Source organism: Stigmatopora nigra, chromosome 12 (genome assembly GCF_051989575.1).
Source record: "Stigmatopora nigra isolate UIUO_SnigA chromosome 12, RoL_Snig_1.1, whole genome shotgun sequence".
In the NCBI taxonomy this organism is placed as follows: Eukaryota; Metazoa; Chordata; class Actinopteri; order Syngnathiformes; family Syngnathidae; genus Stigmatopora; species Stigmatopora nigra.
The window spans coordinates 7,249,302-7,268,248 of NC_135519.1; the positions used below are offsets into that span (position 1 = coordinate 7,249,302).

Below are 18,947 nucleotides of genomic sequence, written 5' to 3' on the forward strand. Positions count from 1 at the left end.
AGAGAATAATTACTCTGTCCGTAATTATGTACTTCCAAGTTCTTTAAATGATTGAGCTACTAACCATTAATACATTTATAATGCAGAAATTACATCATACAAACTTCATCTGACATTCAGATGTAACGTTGCATGTGATGATTGTGTTATCCCAAATAGGTATTCATTGAGTTTTTGGACGAAGGATAGGCTCTCACTGTTTACAATTGTTCGGAATACTACAAAATGCAAATATAAAGAGTTGCCTAGTTGCAGTAAAACAACCATTTTTGTTTTTGTGTCACCATTTAATAAAGCTTTAGTCTTTCCTATGCTTAGTGTAGCTTTGATGCTTTGATGCTGACTGGAAACACAATATTTCTGCATGTAATTTCAGCTTGGGCAGCTAGGTCACAGCTGTTGGAGCTGTGCCAAGGTCATGTGGATATTAGCTAGCCTTTAGGTAACTGTGCTTTGCATTAAACAGGTCATCAGTTGCTCAAAGCCTTCACCTGGCTCCACGCAGAAACACACACACACACACTTAGTCTCAGGAAATTGAACACACATATTTCTTGTTTGTGTGGTTTTATTTTCTTTGCTTTTTTACATCATGTGCATGTCCATACTTTTGAGTGTAGTAGTCGTCTTTGTTTCATCTGTCCTGTCACACAAATCCATGAATGCAAGGACATCCTTGCTTTATCAACTGTCCAATATCCAAATGCCTTAGCAGATTTCAAATTATTGTAATGTTATTAATAAGGAAGTGGGGCTTCATGACAAGCTTAATTACAAAGGTATCTATCTCTACACAACAGGAGCTATTTTTGCCTGACTCAAATCATAAATATCCTCATCATGGCCCTCCTCTAGCCACCTCCGCATGCCTGCCACGCTGGCAGGAGATGAAGGGCTCTGGCTCTGAAAAACACGCGCGAACAAGTCGGCACCCAGACCGACGTTTGCACTGAGAGAGGCTCTCCAAGATGTGACTTTACTAGATGTGAAATGGTTAAAACGGGTGGGGTGATGATGGGGGATTGTCGAAGAATAATTGCCTCGAGACGGTGCAGAAATAAGCCCTAATGGTCAGTAATCCAAGCCTGGAGAGGCCCTCTCCACAGTGTTCCACTGAATGCCGGTAATGGGCTTGCAGCACTGTCACTTACATATGCATAGATCTTTCTCCATTAAAGCTGGTTTGAATGACAAATATGGGTGGGTGTAAAAAAAAAATGCAAAAGTAGAGGGAAAAACGAGGGAGGGGAGAGAGAACGAGATGGGTGAAGATTTTATCTTGGCTGGCAGTAATTTGGCAGCCGCTCAGGCCCCCATCCTTAAATCTCATTAGCCAATTGTTCGCATGATGCTTCCTGGGTGAAGTACAGGGGCAGGAGATGCAGCTTAAACTTGGTTGGAGGATATTTGGACCTGGTGTTTCTTTTTTTTCCATATCTTTGTGTCTGAGAGTGTCTTTAAGTGAGGGTGAATGCTTTCATTCTGACACCAATATGGATTAATTGGGGAATATGAATTGCTGGTGTGAGTGTAAAATGTTTTCTTTTAGCTCTGACTGGCAGGTGTTGAGTACATTTTCATTCACGGGAGTCAATTACAATAGCGCATTTAACATATAAAAAGAAACAAAGAAGAGAGAAAGGGTCAAGGAAGGATTGAAGCACTGACCATTTTTACATTTTTATATTTCTGGAGACAGAAATCATACATTATAAGAATAGTCTCAGAGTAACGTAAAACAGCTTTGCTTCTATTTGAAATGGGGCAATACTGTGCATTACTAGGATACAAATGCCCAAGATAATTGTCTATAGGGTTTTTTTCCGCTTATTATGAAAAGTATTGTTCAACTTGTTAGTATTCTTGTTTACTTTATGATAAATCAGTAGCCCCAGTTTCACTGTCCCATCTGAACAGGATATTTATAAATAAGAAAAGTTTTTTTTTCTTTTTTTATTCCCACCATGGACAAGAGTATATACTATAACACTGTGTTCTTGAACTGTTCATAAACAATCAACCCTGGTTGGATGTTTATTCTTGAAGTCCAGGTGGTCCTTATCTGGCTGACTGCATCGCAACGCTTCTCCCCAGGCACCTCCATTGATACAGAGGACAAAACTGACGCAACTGCCACATTCACACACCAGCAGGCTAAGCAGACAACATCACACTATGTTATGCTTTCTGCCCAAGACATCGTGTTCAGCAAGCACTAGGCAAACTCTTCAAGAAAAAGGGCTTGTCTAAACTGCCACAATCCACCTTCTCTAAAAAGCGTATCCATAATATTATTATTTTGATGATATTATTTTTATACATATATTTTAGGAGTAAAATAACTAAAGTAAATGCCCACTGGTGAGAGTTTCATGTAGATGAGAAAACTTGTTTCTGTGGGTTAACAAAATCAATTCCAGTTAAAGTTATAACGTTTACTGACTGGGTGAGCATTGTCAAAAAACAGTAAGAGTTTTTTGTTTTCTATTCAACATCTCTCTGGGTCATCCAGCTTCCTCCAAAAACATGCAGCAAGGTTAATTGAGGGGCTGGGTTTTCTGTGTCTGGATGTCATGCCTATGATTGCCTAGCAATCTGTCCAAGATAGACTGCCTCTTTCCCAATAGTATCCTGCTGTATAGATAATGGATGGATATTTACTGACCATCACTGGTTCTTGCTGTCCCCTAAAAGGAGCACCATTAGACACCCCAGGCCTACTCTACACTCAATACAAAAAAATGTCCTTCAGCTTTCACCACACCTTACCAATGGTCTCTTGGGGAATTAGTGTATTCCCCTTACAAAAAAAATAACTTCACATTTTGCCTAGTTCAGCATTCTCAACCATAACAGTGCGACAAATATTCTGTGAAAATGGTAAGGATGACTATTTAATTAAGTATTCATATTTAAGGAGTTGCTCAAGTTACTTCTAAGTGAGAACTTATGTGGGTCAAAATTGACAATGACAGCAAATGCAGCATTTGCTTCTGTGTGTGCACGTGTGTGTGTGTGTGTGTGTGTGTGTGTGTGTGTGTGTGTGTGTTTGTGTGTGTGTGCTAAGAGATACAGAGGTCTATTGAGGTTGCAGAGGGGGGTGGAAGAACCATCATAACGGGATACCCCCAGCTTCCTCAACCTCCTGAGCTGCCAGATGGCACATATTCAGATCCCTCTGGAGAAAACCTCAGATACACACACATACATCTACGTACAAACAGTATTTATGTAAACACAAACACATCAGTCATATGCATCACACGCCCTTAATTACAAAAGTACACAGGTGCATAAAGATTCCAGAAAAAAATTATCGAAAAAATGTATATCATTTTTAGTCAGCCAATCAGCCACAAATGGCCTGCATTGTGCTTCTAAGACAATGGAATCCCTAATAAAGAAGTCAGTGTAATTTAATGCAATGCAACCGTTCAAGGTTTTTCCACAGAACGCTGCTTGTTATTTCCTGAAAGATATTGGCATGGCCACATGCTGTCATTGAAATGTGTCACCATATGGATGCCGGGACAGTTTGAAAATGCATCACTTGATGACGATTTTGTCACTGGCTGTCTTAGCTCTATTTCGAGACCAAATATGTCACTCTATGACCATAAAATGGGAATTCGACGGAGTGCTGGGTGTGTGCATGTTGTAAAGTGCAGAAGTTCAAGGACGCACATGTCCCGACGTGTAGAACGAATGTACCTGGATTGTGCGATAAAAAGGTTCATATTTCACATTTGCTTCTCTATGTAAGTGCCCTGGACTTTAATAGGAAAGATCAGTTTATATGATAAGAATGTAAGAATTTGAGTGACATAACTTATTTTGTGTACATGCTCTTGGAGACCCTGTTGGTATGTTTGTGATATAGATGTGTGCTATGATGGTTGTGACAATTTTTTTCTTGATGAGATTCGTGTGCGACCTTTTGCTTTGGGTATTACACATGAACACATTCACACACAAACACACACACACACACACACACACACACACATGCAGTACCAGCAGTAATAGATAGCCAATAGCTGGAAGCAGTGGAAGGGTCTTGCTACATCTGTCAACACTGCCTGGCAAAGGCGCGGCAAGTTCAGATGCTATCGCCACAAACGGCTGCATCAAAAGATTTAGTGTCCCTACCATCAGTCCCACCCTGAGGTGGCCTATGTTCGCAGTCTGCCGGGCAACACAACAAGGGGGGAAGGGGGGTACGCAGGCAGGGGACAGATAAGAGGGAAGACAGCAGTATCAGCCGGGGGGGTTGAGGTGGAGGACAAGAAAAGGGGTGAAGGGGGACCATACAGGGTGGGAGGAACAGTCAGTAGAGAGGTTCTCCTTTTTCACTTTTTCAGGGGATGTACTTGAGAGAAGGGAACACTTTCCACTCATTATATTAAATTATTTTGCATTTTTTTGTTTTAATGTGTTTTAATTAAAGGTCCGTACTTGACTTATCGTTGATTTAAAAAGAAAAAAAGATAGGAAATAAGATGCAAATGTATTATTCAAGTTTAATGTAGATATATACCTTAATGCTTTCTGGCGACTTTTCTATATAATTGATCAATACATATATTTTTTTAAGTATTTGCATGATTAGCACATCATTTAAAGTTTTTAAGTTTTTTTTTCTTTGGCCTCTCTTGTTAAATACTGCTGCTGAATAATTTAATTTACTGTTTTGTATTACTGAACAGATTTGTTCTAGAGTTCCATTATATTGAAATGTTCAGGTTAAAAGGTCAAATTCAATGATGACCGAAAAATAGACGACTGCCAAGACAAGGAAGCACGTAAATAGTTCGCTGAACTTTTAGTAACATTGAATTCCGATTGTCTCCCATTGTAAGCTTTCTATAGATATTACATTTTAATTTGTCTTAACAAAAAGAATGAAAACATTACATCTGTTTGTTCAATTTGCACGCAGTAGTTGGCATAAACATGGGTGGAGCATGGGTCCTGTGCAGGGTGATGGCAACCCAGGGAAGTAGTGGAGGGGCAGGGGGTGTTTTTCTAATTTCTCTCCCTTTGGGTCAGCTGCTAATCACAATTCTCCAGAGACCCCTCCTAACACAACACATACACACACACACTCACACACACACACACACACACACACATGTCTGAGACACAACATTTTCTCTTGAATAACCTCAACGGGGGTAGGTGACAAGCCAGGGAAATGGGGCAAAATCACAATTATTTTGAGAGAAAAGGAGATTGTGTCTTTGAAGCCTTTCTCTCTTTAGCGCCACAGCGCTACGAGGCTGTCAGCTCGTGGAGGATTTCTCCTGGATGTGTGTGTTAAAAGACCTTCCTATGAAGAGGGGGAGGGAGAGAGCTGCAGCCCTGATTAAATGCTGGAGCCGTCATGCCTGCGAGCCAGCCAAGAGATTAATATCGGCGTAACCTGTTACTTAATTCATTATGGGGATACAGGCTAATTTGATTTGATATTATTTTAATAAAGTTCTGTGATATCCAAGATTGTTTCAGGCTATCAAAATAATTTTCCAGTTATTACAGTTCGTCAGGCAGGTCCCTTTGATAGCAATGGGTAGCCAGGCCTGTCCTGAATACATTAACGCATCCCCCCACACCAACCCCCATTTACATAGCTTTTCCATTCCTGAAACTCCCTCTCACTCCCTTTTGTTTGGACACTAGATTCAACAATTACTATAACATAAGGCAAAATATGATGACATGAGGAAAAGACTAAAACACCCACCCTAAGATAAATGATGGGTTACAACAGACAATCTAATTAGTATTCAATCAGATGTAGATAGAGGGTGGAAATAGTATTTTCTTTTTTTAATTAATATTACATTTTGTATATATGCTTTGTTTTTACGTAATTTAATAGTAAAATGCATGAAGGCTGTCACATTTCAAGCAACTCAGTTCTTCAAAATGCTCAAATTTGAACCAGGCCAGATAATGATCAGCATATTATTTAACTTATTATTTTTTTGTCTTGATGTGTTACAAACATATCCATGTCAATACACTTTCTAATACTGGCATTTTAGTTTAAAAAAATTCCTGGTAGGCCTAGACCACAATCAACGACTCCACTTGAGTAATTAGAAAAAATCAAATCGACAAATAAACTAAAATACGCTTCTCACATAAGCAAATACTTTCATATACGTATGGACAAATCCCAAGTCATTGAATTGATATATTTTTTTTACTTTTCTATAGTTGTAGTTTCAACATGATTAATAATTGCAATGGAACCCTTGGTATAATTAGGTCTAACTTTTAGTAAAATATAATGATACACAAAATTACTTCTTTAATGAAAAAGAGTGACCATATATTATCAACATTTCAGATCAAAATGAAAATTATCTGGTTCCATTTTTCAGGAAAAAACAATTTTAATTTAAGTTCTGTATTACTCAGTGGCTATCATCCACCTTTCCCTTTTTTTCCCATCACCAGCGTCATCCATTCATTATTAAAGCGCCCCTTACTTCATCTCTCCTGTGTTCTGCTCTATTATAAAACCTTGTATCAACTGCTCTGGGCCATAGAAGGACAGAGGAAAGAGGGGGAAAAAATAAAATGAAGACATGTTCAGCTCTTTGCAGGGGGCGTGTAAGTCGCCTGTCAGCCTGTAATCACTGTGTCTGCGACTCTGTATGCTAATTTATCCCTCCATACTGCTGACTAGGAGATGTAATATAAATGAAGTTTGTTGGACTGCACAACGGCTGACTTGAATAAAAGATCAGGGTCCCGAGGAGATTCAGACTTCTTATTAGCCATGTGGAACTTCACAACCCACCACCAGTGTTGTAATGAATGTTTTTTACATTGAAATTGGCATCTTTATCCCTGTCAGTGAGGGATTAGTACAAATGCAGCAGCATTGTATATTTGTGATGTAAGCCCAGGACAGATTTTATTTTCACCTCAATTATACCCCCATAGATCACCTTTATAACCCTGATGATCAAATGGTTGATTACTTTATCATGGTGAGTCATGAATATGCCATTTTCATGGTATTGACTATGTTAATGTTGGTTGGAAAGTTAAATATGGGCTATCACTATTACACAAAATAAATAGTGTGTACTTGTCCACGCTGAGATGACTCCACGCACAGCGGAAATCTGACACTGTTATAGCTGATGTGAGGAACAGCTTTGATTGGCGGTAAATGGAATCAGTGTATTTACACCCACAGCAACTCAAATCACTATCTTTAAACTGAACATTGTATATACATGTAACTTGTTAAGACTTGTTTGAACCTATGAAGCAACAGTGATTATGTCTAGATCTACATTGGATTAAAAAAATACAATTCCCATAAGACATTAGTCATCGTAAAAACACAAAACCCAGACCATTGGGCTACTAGAATTGATACAATTCCTGTAATTTTAAAATCTAAATTTCTTGTACTTATCTGTGTACATTTTAAGATCGTTTTAGTGTCTTTGGGTTTTCAATTGATTGTTTTAATTTCATGGACCACTTATTTACTGCTGGGGCTCATTCGCATTAATCCTGTTTCCAGCTGAAGCAACATGTTATGTTACCAACAAGGCAATGAATAAACCACACTCTTGGGTTTCCAGGATTTAGTCAACCCCAATGAAAACTAAAAGAATAGAGGATTATGTTGTACATTTTCTCCAGAGGGGTCATGCTTATTTATTTGTTTTTGGATTGGGCCTTTTTACCTTGGGAGGACATTCCCTCAGTCCCTTACTGGCATCATCTTGCACACAAATCACCATGTGTTGTTGCTTTTTACTAAGTTTAATATTTTAAAAATGTAATAATGAAAAAGTTTGGTTTTTTTAAATGAGTAAATGGACGAGAACATATATAAAATGATCTTGTTCCAGCGATCCACAAACTGGGAACACTGGTAGTGAATTTCAGTGCAATTGAAAGCATTAGACATCCAATCCCTTTTTTGATTGGAGTTCACCGTCAATGGCAGCCAAGTAGTTCAGTGAGTGCCCTGTAACGGTTCAAATACAAAAAAAAAAGCCTAAAGCCTTTATATTTATACAAGAGATTATTTCAGTTAATTCTGAATCAACAGTCACTGGTAGGCTGTGCACTAAATCAATCATTATTTAAACATCTAGAATCAATACATGAAATAAAAATGAAAAGGAAATGACAGTATGGAGATGAAGCACATTACGTTCCTTTCCCTGAGAAATGAATATGTTTGATTTACAATAATTAGCATAGTTGAGGATCTAGTTGGCTTTTACGTGATAAGACTTCAGATTTTACTTTAGCAAATGGTTCAATATTTGAACAGTATTTAGAGAGACAGAGTGGGGGGAGTGCTCGGTGTGATAGTGGTAGTAATAAAGAAGTTATTGACCAAATGATATTGATCGACAGTTCCTCAGGCAAAACGAGCCGACCTTGGTCTCCCTCTGTGACTTGCCCTCCCTCTTACTACCTCCAGTCTACTCTCCTCCCCCAGAATTCAATAATATATTATTTTACACAGTTTAAAGCTGGACAACAAATAGCTGCACTGCACAAGGTGAGGAATTGCTTCTAAATTTTTAATGGCTATTAGCCGCTAGGAATTTGGCAAGGGACTGTGTGAGGGTGATTAAAATCAAGACTGCAGTCAAGGCTCAGTCTTGATTAGAAGGTTGCTATTCAACATAAGACATGGCAGAGAAAAGTGGGGAGGGGTTAATTGTCATGAAGAAGAAACAAACAAAACCTTTTTTTTCATTCCTTTATTGATAAAAGATAATAACCTTGAAGTCCTGAAAAGAAACTGTGAAGATTTCATCCAAATACTTGGTGGCTTTCTATGCAAGGTAAAAGCCAGGAAGAAGGGGGCAGAAGCTTCATTTAACTGCTGTAGTTTAATTTAAATATGAATTGTGATATAGCCTTGTGTTTTAAGAGACAATCAAAACTTGGTTTAAATGGTAGAATTAGTTAAAGTTGAAAGAAAGACGAGTAGGTCAGATCATCTATAAAGCGTGCTTTTATACTCACCTCACTTACCCCATGTGAACATGATCTTCTTGTTCGTTTGCATGTCAGAGATGCTGATGGAGAAAGAGATGGTGGTTATGCTTGGTAAAATATTCATCCTTCTTGCAGGCAAGTCAAGTGAAACATCCAGCTACTTGGCAAACAAGGCTACTGAAAAGAGCAGAATACACATACATTATTTAAGTGTCAGGTTGTTACCAATTTATACTGGGTCAGTATAGAAGATTTAAATTTGTGTGAATATCAAAGCTCTCCCGATTGTGACACTGCTATTTTGCTTTTGGCCAAACTTGCTCGATGAATTCACTCAGTCATTAAATGTTTCCAACAATCTATGGTACGTTGTTACATTGTTCCAGTTTGGTTCTTAGCTGCATCACTACCCTTTTAAAGCTTGACTGGATGATGGTACAAGATATGACCTTACCTCCAGTGACTTAAAATTCAGCCCACAAGTCTATTTCCCTACATGCCCGCGCACACACACACACACACACACACACACACACACACACACACACACACACACACACACACACACACACAGAAAGAGGGACAGACTCGCACAGTGTTTGCCGTGGGAGAGCTCCTCATTTACATCAATTATGGATATTCAACTTCCATCCTTGTGGCCTGGCACTGCATATTTCATAGAGAGGGGGTATTTTATGAGTTAATGTGTCCAGTTGACATGCCTCTGAAAGCACTGCCCTGTCCCTTACACCATGTGGAGGGTTGGGAAGAGCACGCAAAGTTAGTGTGGTGAGCGTGTGTGTAAGTGTGGAAGGGTTGGGCCCATCAACAAAGTCAGTAGTAGTAACAAATGTATTTTTTTCATTTGTTTTCGTGACAAATCGCTCTCCAAACTTTCCTTTTAAGCCACGGTTACATTCATTTAATGTGACATGGCATTTATTTCTTTTAATTAACTGTACAATTCAGATGTTTTTGACATGTGATTCAAACATTTTAAATCACAGCCAAACTAGTGGCATTCTCGATCAATATGTGCAGGTTTGTAGAACCTAACTGACTAGATAAAAACAAAAAGAGGAAAAGGAAGATGGTCTAAATTGAACTCATTTGACATTTTAATCCCATTTTTAAGGATGGTAAAGCCATTTCTGAACTGCACTTCTTTTAATCTATTATTTTTTCTGAAATTCCCTTAAGCTCCCAGTCATTCTGCCTACTACTCCTTCTCTTGACATTTTCTTGTCTTCTCGTCTTTTTTTTCAAGAGTAGCTACAGGTATGTGTATTTTAACACAATTGTGTGTGTGTACTTTGTGTGTGCAGTTGGATGACTGGCCAAGGGCTTTGAACACTAAGACCTGGATGAAGGATTGAAAGGCCCATTGAAACCCCCTGGAAGCCCCTTCAGTCTGCATTGACATCCTCCAGGGGCCAAAGAGTAAGGGAAGGGAGATCAAAACCAGAGAGAGAAGTCCAAGAGGTCGACGTGAAGTGAATGCGTCTACAGTCCAAGGTAGTATGCATGTCTTGTATAGCATTTTTAAAAGGGTCACACGATGAGCGAAAAAGGCATCAAAATCATGAACAGCACACAGCCTAGAAAATCTGCCAATTTCTTGTCAATGGACTGAAACATTGGCCTCAAGGGCCACAGCAGGTCCGATGGCACGTATTTATGTGATGTCGGAGTCACTCTAAAAGAGATCACTCATGAAATATTTTCCAGTTGTCAAAACTTCTGGAATTTTGAAATGTGGGTCGCTATAATGTGTGCAATGTTGATTGTATATATTTTTCCTCTTGTCAGATACTTAAGAGATCACTAATTGGTTATTTAGAGGGTTTATAAAGATACATTTGTATCTTGATCTGTATTAAAAAAAATGCAGCAATTGTGGTCACAATAAATTGAATGAATGCGGATTGGGTTAAAGCGGATTCAAAGATGCCTTAGAAAGCATGATAATGACTCTACCATGCCGAATATAATTTCGATGCATTCGCAAAATTACCACCCACACACCTACTTGGAAATTCAATGGAGTAGCCCTTGTCATATCAGCATAATATTGATACATGGCGATAGCATGTCTGAAATCTGCCACTTTAGCTCAGCCAACTTAATACGCCTTGTAGGATAATGGTCACTTTATGCTGGCCAGAATGAATATCCTGCTGATTTGTGTAATTATAATCTGACTATAATAATAATTCCTGCCCTGACACTTGCCTCATTATGGGAAACTGAGGGGCGCCGAACAAAAAACATAAAAAGTGTCAAGAGATCATTTCTCTTTTAATTATTCATCTATTATTTTGGTTAGCAGATGTGCAGCATGATTAATATTTTGTTTGTAATCACAGGGCTCGTATCTCGCCCGTCTCTCTAGCCTAACCTTTGTCAGCTAAACGTAGAGCAGCTGAAGACCCATATGGATTTTTGCCCAAAGCCATGTGGGCTGAACTCAAAGAGTGCTTGTCAGAAAAGTCTGCAAACTGGAGAGTGGGAAAGTAAGAAAGGAAGACTGTAGGGTGGACATGAATCTCCAAAAAGGAGTATCTGACACAAACAAGGTGCTGGTCTGACCCTCGACATGAGGAGACTGAGACGAAAACAACAACAGTGGAGACAAAGCAAAAAAAATGAGGAGGGAGGCAAAAATAACCAAAGAAGGTGCTTTCATTTCCCACTTTGTTCTCGCCTTTTCTACATTTTCAACAAGAAAAATAATGCCCACTTCGAGTGTGTCCGTTGGGCCACAATCTGTCAGCATGCTTTGATGTGCTCATTGCAGCCTCCTCTGAAGTCCTGTACGCCAAGTTCCGCTAACAAAGGGAATAAAATAGGAGGATAAAGAAAGACGAAAGAGCGGCCTGTTTTTGTATTTGGCATTGCGTGGCTTGTATTCCTCATGGATTTGTGCCTTCAGCTCTTGTTCCATGCATTCTCATTCTCATCTCAATCTCTTCCTCTGCAGGCTTGATCTTCAACGGTTGGTCAAGACACAAAGAAAGTTAATGATCAAACAGGTCAATTTAATTTTGGTTTGAAGTTTTTGTTTTGCCTTCTCTGTCCTTAAGGCCTCATTTTGCTCAATACCCAGTTCAGGTTTGAGCGCCAAAATGTACATATACATGCAGTAAATACACCACATGATACAGAAGCTACGTGGTGGTTTGAGTTGGTGCAGAAAATTGAATCAGATTGATAGAAATACTGTCGTGTGTATTAGGGATGGCAAATTCCCCCAAGAATATCCTTGCTTCCACCATTATTGAACACTTGAGTGACTTTTAGTAGTCTTTTCACCTGTATCACATCTCAGATAAAGTTCAACCAGGTCATACACTGTAATTTTGACCTACCTAATGCACGAAATTGAGTTTCACGCATGGTTGCCTTCAACAAGATAACAATTAGCAAACTTATTCAGTAGCTGCCATGCCGCAAAAAGCTTCATTAGTATAAGATAAAAGTCTGTTCCAGTCTGTTAGTGAGAATAAAAGAGTACATGGAATTAGTCCACCGCAGTGGGTCATTGTTCAGTTAACGTTTCCCTCTGCAAGTCAATAGTTTCATATGCACACACAAACATCAGGTAATCTAAAGTTTATTCAATGTTTATTTATTTTGGGAGAAAATTGAAATATAACATTGTAACAGTTCAGAGGAAATAAAACCATTCAGCCAATCCCCTCCTGCTGTTTGGGTATTGTTAATGTACTAGTTGTGTAAAATGGGCTATCAATCAAAGACTTACTTCTCGGGTTAACATCAGGAAAGAAAAGGTTTTTTCTAGCAAAACTGTTTCCAGCAATTTTCAGTACAGCACAGCTAGGTTTCTTTGGTGTAAAATCAATGTCCGCCTTCAATCTGAGAGACACACACAGGCCTTGTTTCACATCAAATACAAGCCTGCCTTTTCTGTGTTGTGTAAGGCTGTTCTTATTCCGTTCACCTGACCTTCTGGCACCGTGGCCCAGTTCTGGCTGACAGAGACAACAAAGACCGATCTCTATCTTCACAGATCATTGCGCAACCATTGTCAGGGAAGGCTTAGTACAGAAATAACCAAAGGGCAAAGAGAATGGCCTCATCTTTCACTCAACCTGTTCACCTGCACACTGACACAAACATACAGGGATACACTCCGATTGAGAGGACACGTACCATAAAAGTACAGTACATACCTATAAAAGCATGTACAGAAGTTTAACCATAAATTAATTGTAAAAGTGAGAAAGAATATGGGGAACTCATGAAGCAGCAAAGTGCTTATTGTTTTGAAATTTAGGCCGCGTTCACAGCTTGATGGTAAACAGTCCAAAAAGCTTCGGCCCCAATATTACAGAGCCATCAGTAAAATAAGGCTTAGTATATTCTTATTTCTCACTCCATCCTTCACCCAATACCACAGCCATCGCACACTCAGCCCCCAGGGTTTGTCTATGAAATTAAAATAAAGTGAATGAAGTTTGCCTTTGAAGAATGGACCGATAGAGAGAAAGGGCTTAAACGAGAGACTGAAAAAAATGTGGGGGGTGGGGGGGGGGGGGTTGAGCTGTCGGGGGTCTCGGGGAGAAGGGGTGAGTGTGAATAGGAAAGATTGGAGGGGCTGTGGGGTAAGCAATGGGAGCGCAATTAAAAGTGCACACACTGGCAAAAATCAGGGTGCTTTCAAGGCAGAGTAGCCACAGACCTCTTCGGGGAACTCATCACACTAAGGCGATGTGTTTGAAGATGATGAGAGTGCAGCTAACTGATGGTTAAAAACAGTCCAGGAGGTGCTGTGCCCCCCTGTTAGCCTACTCCGAGGCCCCCAATTTTCCTATTACTGGTCTTCCTTCTTCTCACATTCGTCAAAGTTTGGCAAAAAGTGCAAAGAATTCAATTTTACACCTGGTTAGTGAATGCTGCTGATTCAGTCATTATATGTATAGGATAACTAAAAGAGAAAGTCATTTTGCATTTAGTATGTTTTGAAATTAGTTTATCAGTAGTAGACGTCCAATACATTTGAACTGGGATGGATGCAATGCTGCAAATGCTCATTTGTAAATGGATAGAATGTCTATTGCTGTCAATGGCAGCATCCAATATTTTCATACAGAGCTTGGCGTAAAATAACACCTAAATCATAAGCATGACCAATGCAATTGTTCCAATTCATATGACCCAATGAAATCTCAGGGTTGTGAATGTTGGGAAGAATGTGACCGCAGAAGAGAGGAATCTATAGTGTGTCCATGTGAGTGTGCAGCTTTACTTGCTCTTCACTTTTGTTTGCAGATCAGTCTTATGTCTGTGTCAGTATGTACTCCATACTCACAAGGATAACTTTATGTGTGCACAAGGCTTGTCCAGCCTTATCTAGATGTCCTTATTATTGACTGGGCAACATAGCAGATAAGAACAGATGAGGACCCTGCAGTGCCCATTCCCTGAACTTGATCACCCTATACTAGAACCCTTAAACTGCAAAAGAAAAGAATTTTGCCTCCGTGTTACAGCATTTCAATGAAATTTGTTGTTTCTGAGGATTCTTTGTATCTTTCTTCCATTCATTCTTTTGATTTTATGTCCTGAGGGGAGAATATTTCACATCATAACTCTTGTAATTGTAACCAAAGAATTGCTAGTAATTATGCCTTCTTATTTTGCACATTTGTGTAAAACACATCTGTTTCTAAATCTTGACTGTAGCTGTCCACTGTGTGGTGTTTAGGTATGCAGCCTTCAGAAATACTCACATAAAAAAAAAAACATGATAGGTAATTGAAACATCTAAATTTTCCATGAGCAGGAATGTTACTGCAAATGGTTGTCAGTTGGGATTAGGCACATGGTCAAGCATGACCCTAGTGAGAAAGGATTGATGGATTTTACATGCAGAGATCCAGTCCACACACTTTATAAACTATGTCCCATAAACATCAGTTTAGGTTTAGTTGCAATGTGCAGATTGTGTCACAATGTGAAGCCTAAAAACTAGTGTATGAATGAGAGCCCATTTATGTCACCCGGTTTTGTTATGGCACAAAACCCTAAGCTGACAATAGAGCAGATGTGTTACACTTTGGGTTGGTCAGGTTTTGTTGGGATTTTTCCCCTGTGTGACATGTCCTTCTGATTGCCCATTCATTTCACCTGTCATTTCCCCACCCACTGTGTATCTATTGGTTGAAACCTCTCATGTGACACAGGTGTTTCTAATTGTCTCACCCCATGTCTGTCTATTTAAACCCTGTTTCTTTGTCTTTCAGTATTGGATCAGTGGTTGTCGATTGTGTTCATATGTGCTCCCCCATTCTCCCACATGTCCAGTGCTCCTCAAGCTATCACATTCTCCCCGTCAAGGTTTGGTTTTCTTTGTCATATTTGAGAATCTTTCCTAGTTATTAAAGTTTATGTTAGTACACCTCACATTCACTTGCTTCCCTGCATTTAGGTCCTACCATGCAGCAAATGCATTAGGTGGTCAATTTTGTCACCTGTTTTTGTTATACCACAAAACCCCAAGCTTAAAGTAGAGCAGATGCATATTGATCAAATGTCACTCTATATCTGAGTCAGGTTTGAACTAGTGAACACTGGTGTATTCTCTACCATTTGTCTTGCTTTGTCTTAAGTGTTGTTGTTCTTTTTAAAAATCAATCATCCATATTGTTGAATCACCAGCTGGTATAATAATTAATCAACAAGTATAGAACCATTAAGAATACCCCATTTTCTGTCTAGGTTAGAGAGTATCTGTTATTCTTTAAAAGTCACTTGTATCATTTCTCATGCTTCATAATGGAAGATGAAAACTTCAAAAAAAATGAGTCATCCAGTCAACATGTACACACTATGGGGATTTTTTTTCTGCCGTCCATTTTCACGGCTGCTTGGGCACCTAACAGGAACCTGTTTGTGTTTTGTAGTGTCACGCTTGACTTCACCCACCTCCTCCTCCGCACAAACCACTGTCTTGTTTTTTCTGCCCAAGTGGCTGCCTTTTGCGCAACTTGGTTGAACAATTAATTATTCTAATGATAGGCCAGTACTCAGTGGTGCTTTAAACAATGACGCAGAGAATGTGATGATGGAACTGATATAAATAGCAGCTTTCAGTCTCTGGAGAGGAAATAATAGGAAATATACTATATACATGGATAACGTATTGAAATTATTTATTTTAATTGAATAAGCTAGCTATGATTGTTGTGGATGAAAAAAAGAATTACTTGAGATATGGATTTACTTTTATTCAATATTTTATATATTATACTTAATACATGGATGTTCAACAGAGAATTGTGAGCTCTCAACAATGTGAATGTGCCCTCCCCAGACGCTGGTCTGTGAGAAAATAGGAAGAGCTTTACCTCCAGATGGATTAGGTGGTCCAAGATGAGAAAAAGGTTTTGGGACTGCTGCTCTAGATAGTTAAGGGTTAGGGTTGGGATTTTTTTTTTTAGTTTTTTTAGGCAACCTCTAAAATTCCTTTCTTTTGTCTTGTTTTGTCTTCTTTCATCATGTCCTTTTTTTCCATTCATGTCCGACAGTTCTTCAGCAGTAGCCAACGCTAATGCTTATAGAAAAGGAGGAGGAGGAGATACTCAAGTGTTGACACATAGGCCACCAGAAGAAATGTGTGAAACTGTTAAAGCCTGTTGTCATTGTTGAGGTAATACTAGAGCACCAGGCAGGCAGCGGGCTGGCAGTCAGTGCCTTAGGCTTCAAATAAGATAAATGATCAGCGTTCGATTTGCAAATACTGTTCAGGGTATAGCCACACCGTCTTGCTTACTGTATTTTATTGTTTTTCATCAGAGGTGAATGTCAAGAAAATGAATGAAGTTGTGCTGCAGAGTGCAATTTTTATCACATCAGCGGTGGTTGGGTGGGTGTGAAGATGAGGAGACGATGATGCCTCTCTCCACGTCTCCTGATACACTGCCTTTCCACCACATACCCTCCACTTCCATTCATCACAGGCCATATTGAGGGAGTGAAATTCTGTGGCGGTGCCGGTAATCAATGGAAGGGCTCCATATGGTGGGGATCAAAGGTGTCACATAGTGTGTGGTTCTGCTTTATTGCCAGCCAGCACTGTTAATTGGACAACAAGATCAGAGGCAATATTAAAATCCAATTAAATTGATATGAACAGATTGCCAAGTGATGTACGCTAATGTATAATTGAGTATCAAGCAAATGCGAGTGGCCCGTCTCGAGTGCCGAGCTGCTGAATAAATGATGGCCTAGCCGTTGAGGACGGAAACAACTTTGCACATTAGCCCACCTAACCCTCCCCTCTTCCTTTTCCTACCCTTCTCGCAATCCCCGTCTTCGCTCTCAGGCCCTCAGATATGGAGGGACACAGAATATTTTTGCCTATTTTGTTCCTTGGGAGTGAGCCGGAGAGTAGTGTTTGTCCATGCTTGTCAGTGTGAGGGCAAAGGAGGAGAGAAGGTGCTCCCACGTGCGTGCAGTCATGTCATCGTGCGCATCCAAAGGGAGAAGCGGAGATGGCGCGTAACATTTTAACAGTGCTATTCCATCACATGCGCCCAGCTTTAATTTGAGTTTAATGAAATCTAAATTATGTATTGCCTTTTTTTCTGGAGCAAAAAACAAGTGCATGTTTTGGTGGTTTGACTAATCAGGCATAAACAACAATTCCGTTTCCCCCGAGACACTGTGTGATATGGAGTGCTCTTTAAGAAAAAAGAAGAATACGTACCCACATGAAGATGGATGCACTGACACTATTTAACAGACCAACGAGGTTCAGTGCAAGGTGACATTTCCTGATAAGGTACACTTGGACACCAGCCCAAATGAATCCAAAGTTCATCGCAAGACATTCAATTATTAATTGAATATTTTTCTCCGGGATTTAATGCGTTCAGCTGCTGCGCTAATTTGTGTCACTGCTACGCTGATAAGGAGATTTACATATCAAATCTTAATGATATTTTGGCTCTAGTGATCCCCCTCCATTTTGAGGGGCTAATTATTTATTTCTCTTGTTTTGGTTGAGGTCCAGCATATGTGTTTTACCCCCTGCCTCCCCTTCTTTCTTGCATTAAGCTGGCTTCCTTAATTAAGCGGGCACAGGGCTCATTAGCTTCCATGGATATGGGGTGGCATGATGTGCCCATCTCTGGTCCCGCAGGCAATGCCCAGACAGTGCCTGGGGAGCAGGTGCTGACAAGGTCGCAATGGCAGCGTGCCATCTGGACTGAGGCGCCGGTCCTGTCGAGGCCTGGCTCTTTGTAGCTCTGGCTGTGGCTAATGCCATCCACCAATAACCCTGACTCAAAGACATCAAAACAGTGCTTCGGCTCTTAGGAGATCTGTGGACTTAACATTGCTAAAACAAAGGCGCAATAATTGGTTTTGGCGCAATCTGTCCTTCGTTTTCCACTCAAGGAGCTTTTGTGGTTATTAAGTGAGTTCCGAACAGACGGCACATTGAAGGTTTTCTTCAATTAAGCATGATGCACCTCCATTTGCATAACATAGATGTGCACATAAATACGCATGGTTTGCAACAATGGAGAGGTTCCCCCCCGCACCCTAGTAATAAACCCAGCAAGCCCACAGACTTTATGGTATTTTGTAAAGGCAAAGAAAAAATCATTTTTTTTAGCCAACATCAGGGTTGCTTTGTTTTGAGGAGGTACTTTTAAGAAAACATACTGTACATGCAATTTGTTTAGAAATTAGGAATTTCTACTCATTAAAATATGTGAATCAAGTTTAAAAGAAATCATGTTAATTCTCAATGGATGTTTTGCCATATGAATAAAATGAAGAAATACAATTTAGCACTCATGATTTCCGTCTTCGTCCCTCTGTTCATAAAAGCCATTTCTGTTGGTGACCTCAGTTAACACTTTGAACACAGTACTGGAGAGGGCACTGAGCATTTTTAAACCAAGGGACAGAAGTGCCCT

At 39.7% G+C, this 18,947-nt stretch overlaps 1 long non-coding RNA gene across 3 annotated transcripts in view; it reads left to right on the forward strand.

Moving 5' to 3' along the window:
- Positions 1 to 18,947, forward strand: part of LOC144204988 (uncharacterized) — a 231,982-nt gene that overhangs the window by 185,842 nt on the left and 27,193 nt on the right. The window contains exons 7-8 of one of the 3 annotated variants that reach the window (XR_013327982.1): positions 10,323 to 10,512; positions 15,264 to 15,354. This is a non-coding gene — a long non-coding RNA (uncharacterized LOC144204988). Of the gene's footprint in view, positions 1 to 10,322; positions 10,513 to 11,977; positions 12,125 to 15,263; positions 15,355 to 18,947 lie in introns of those variants that run through there. The other 2 variants (XR_013327981.1, XR_013327983.1) reach the window with 2 other exon arrangements.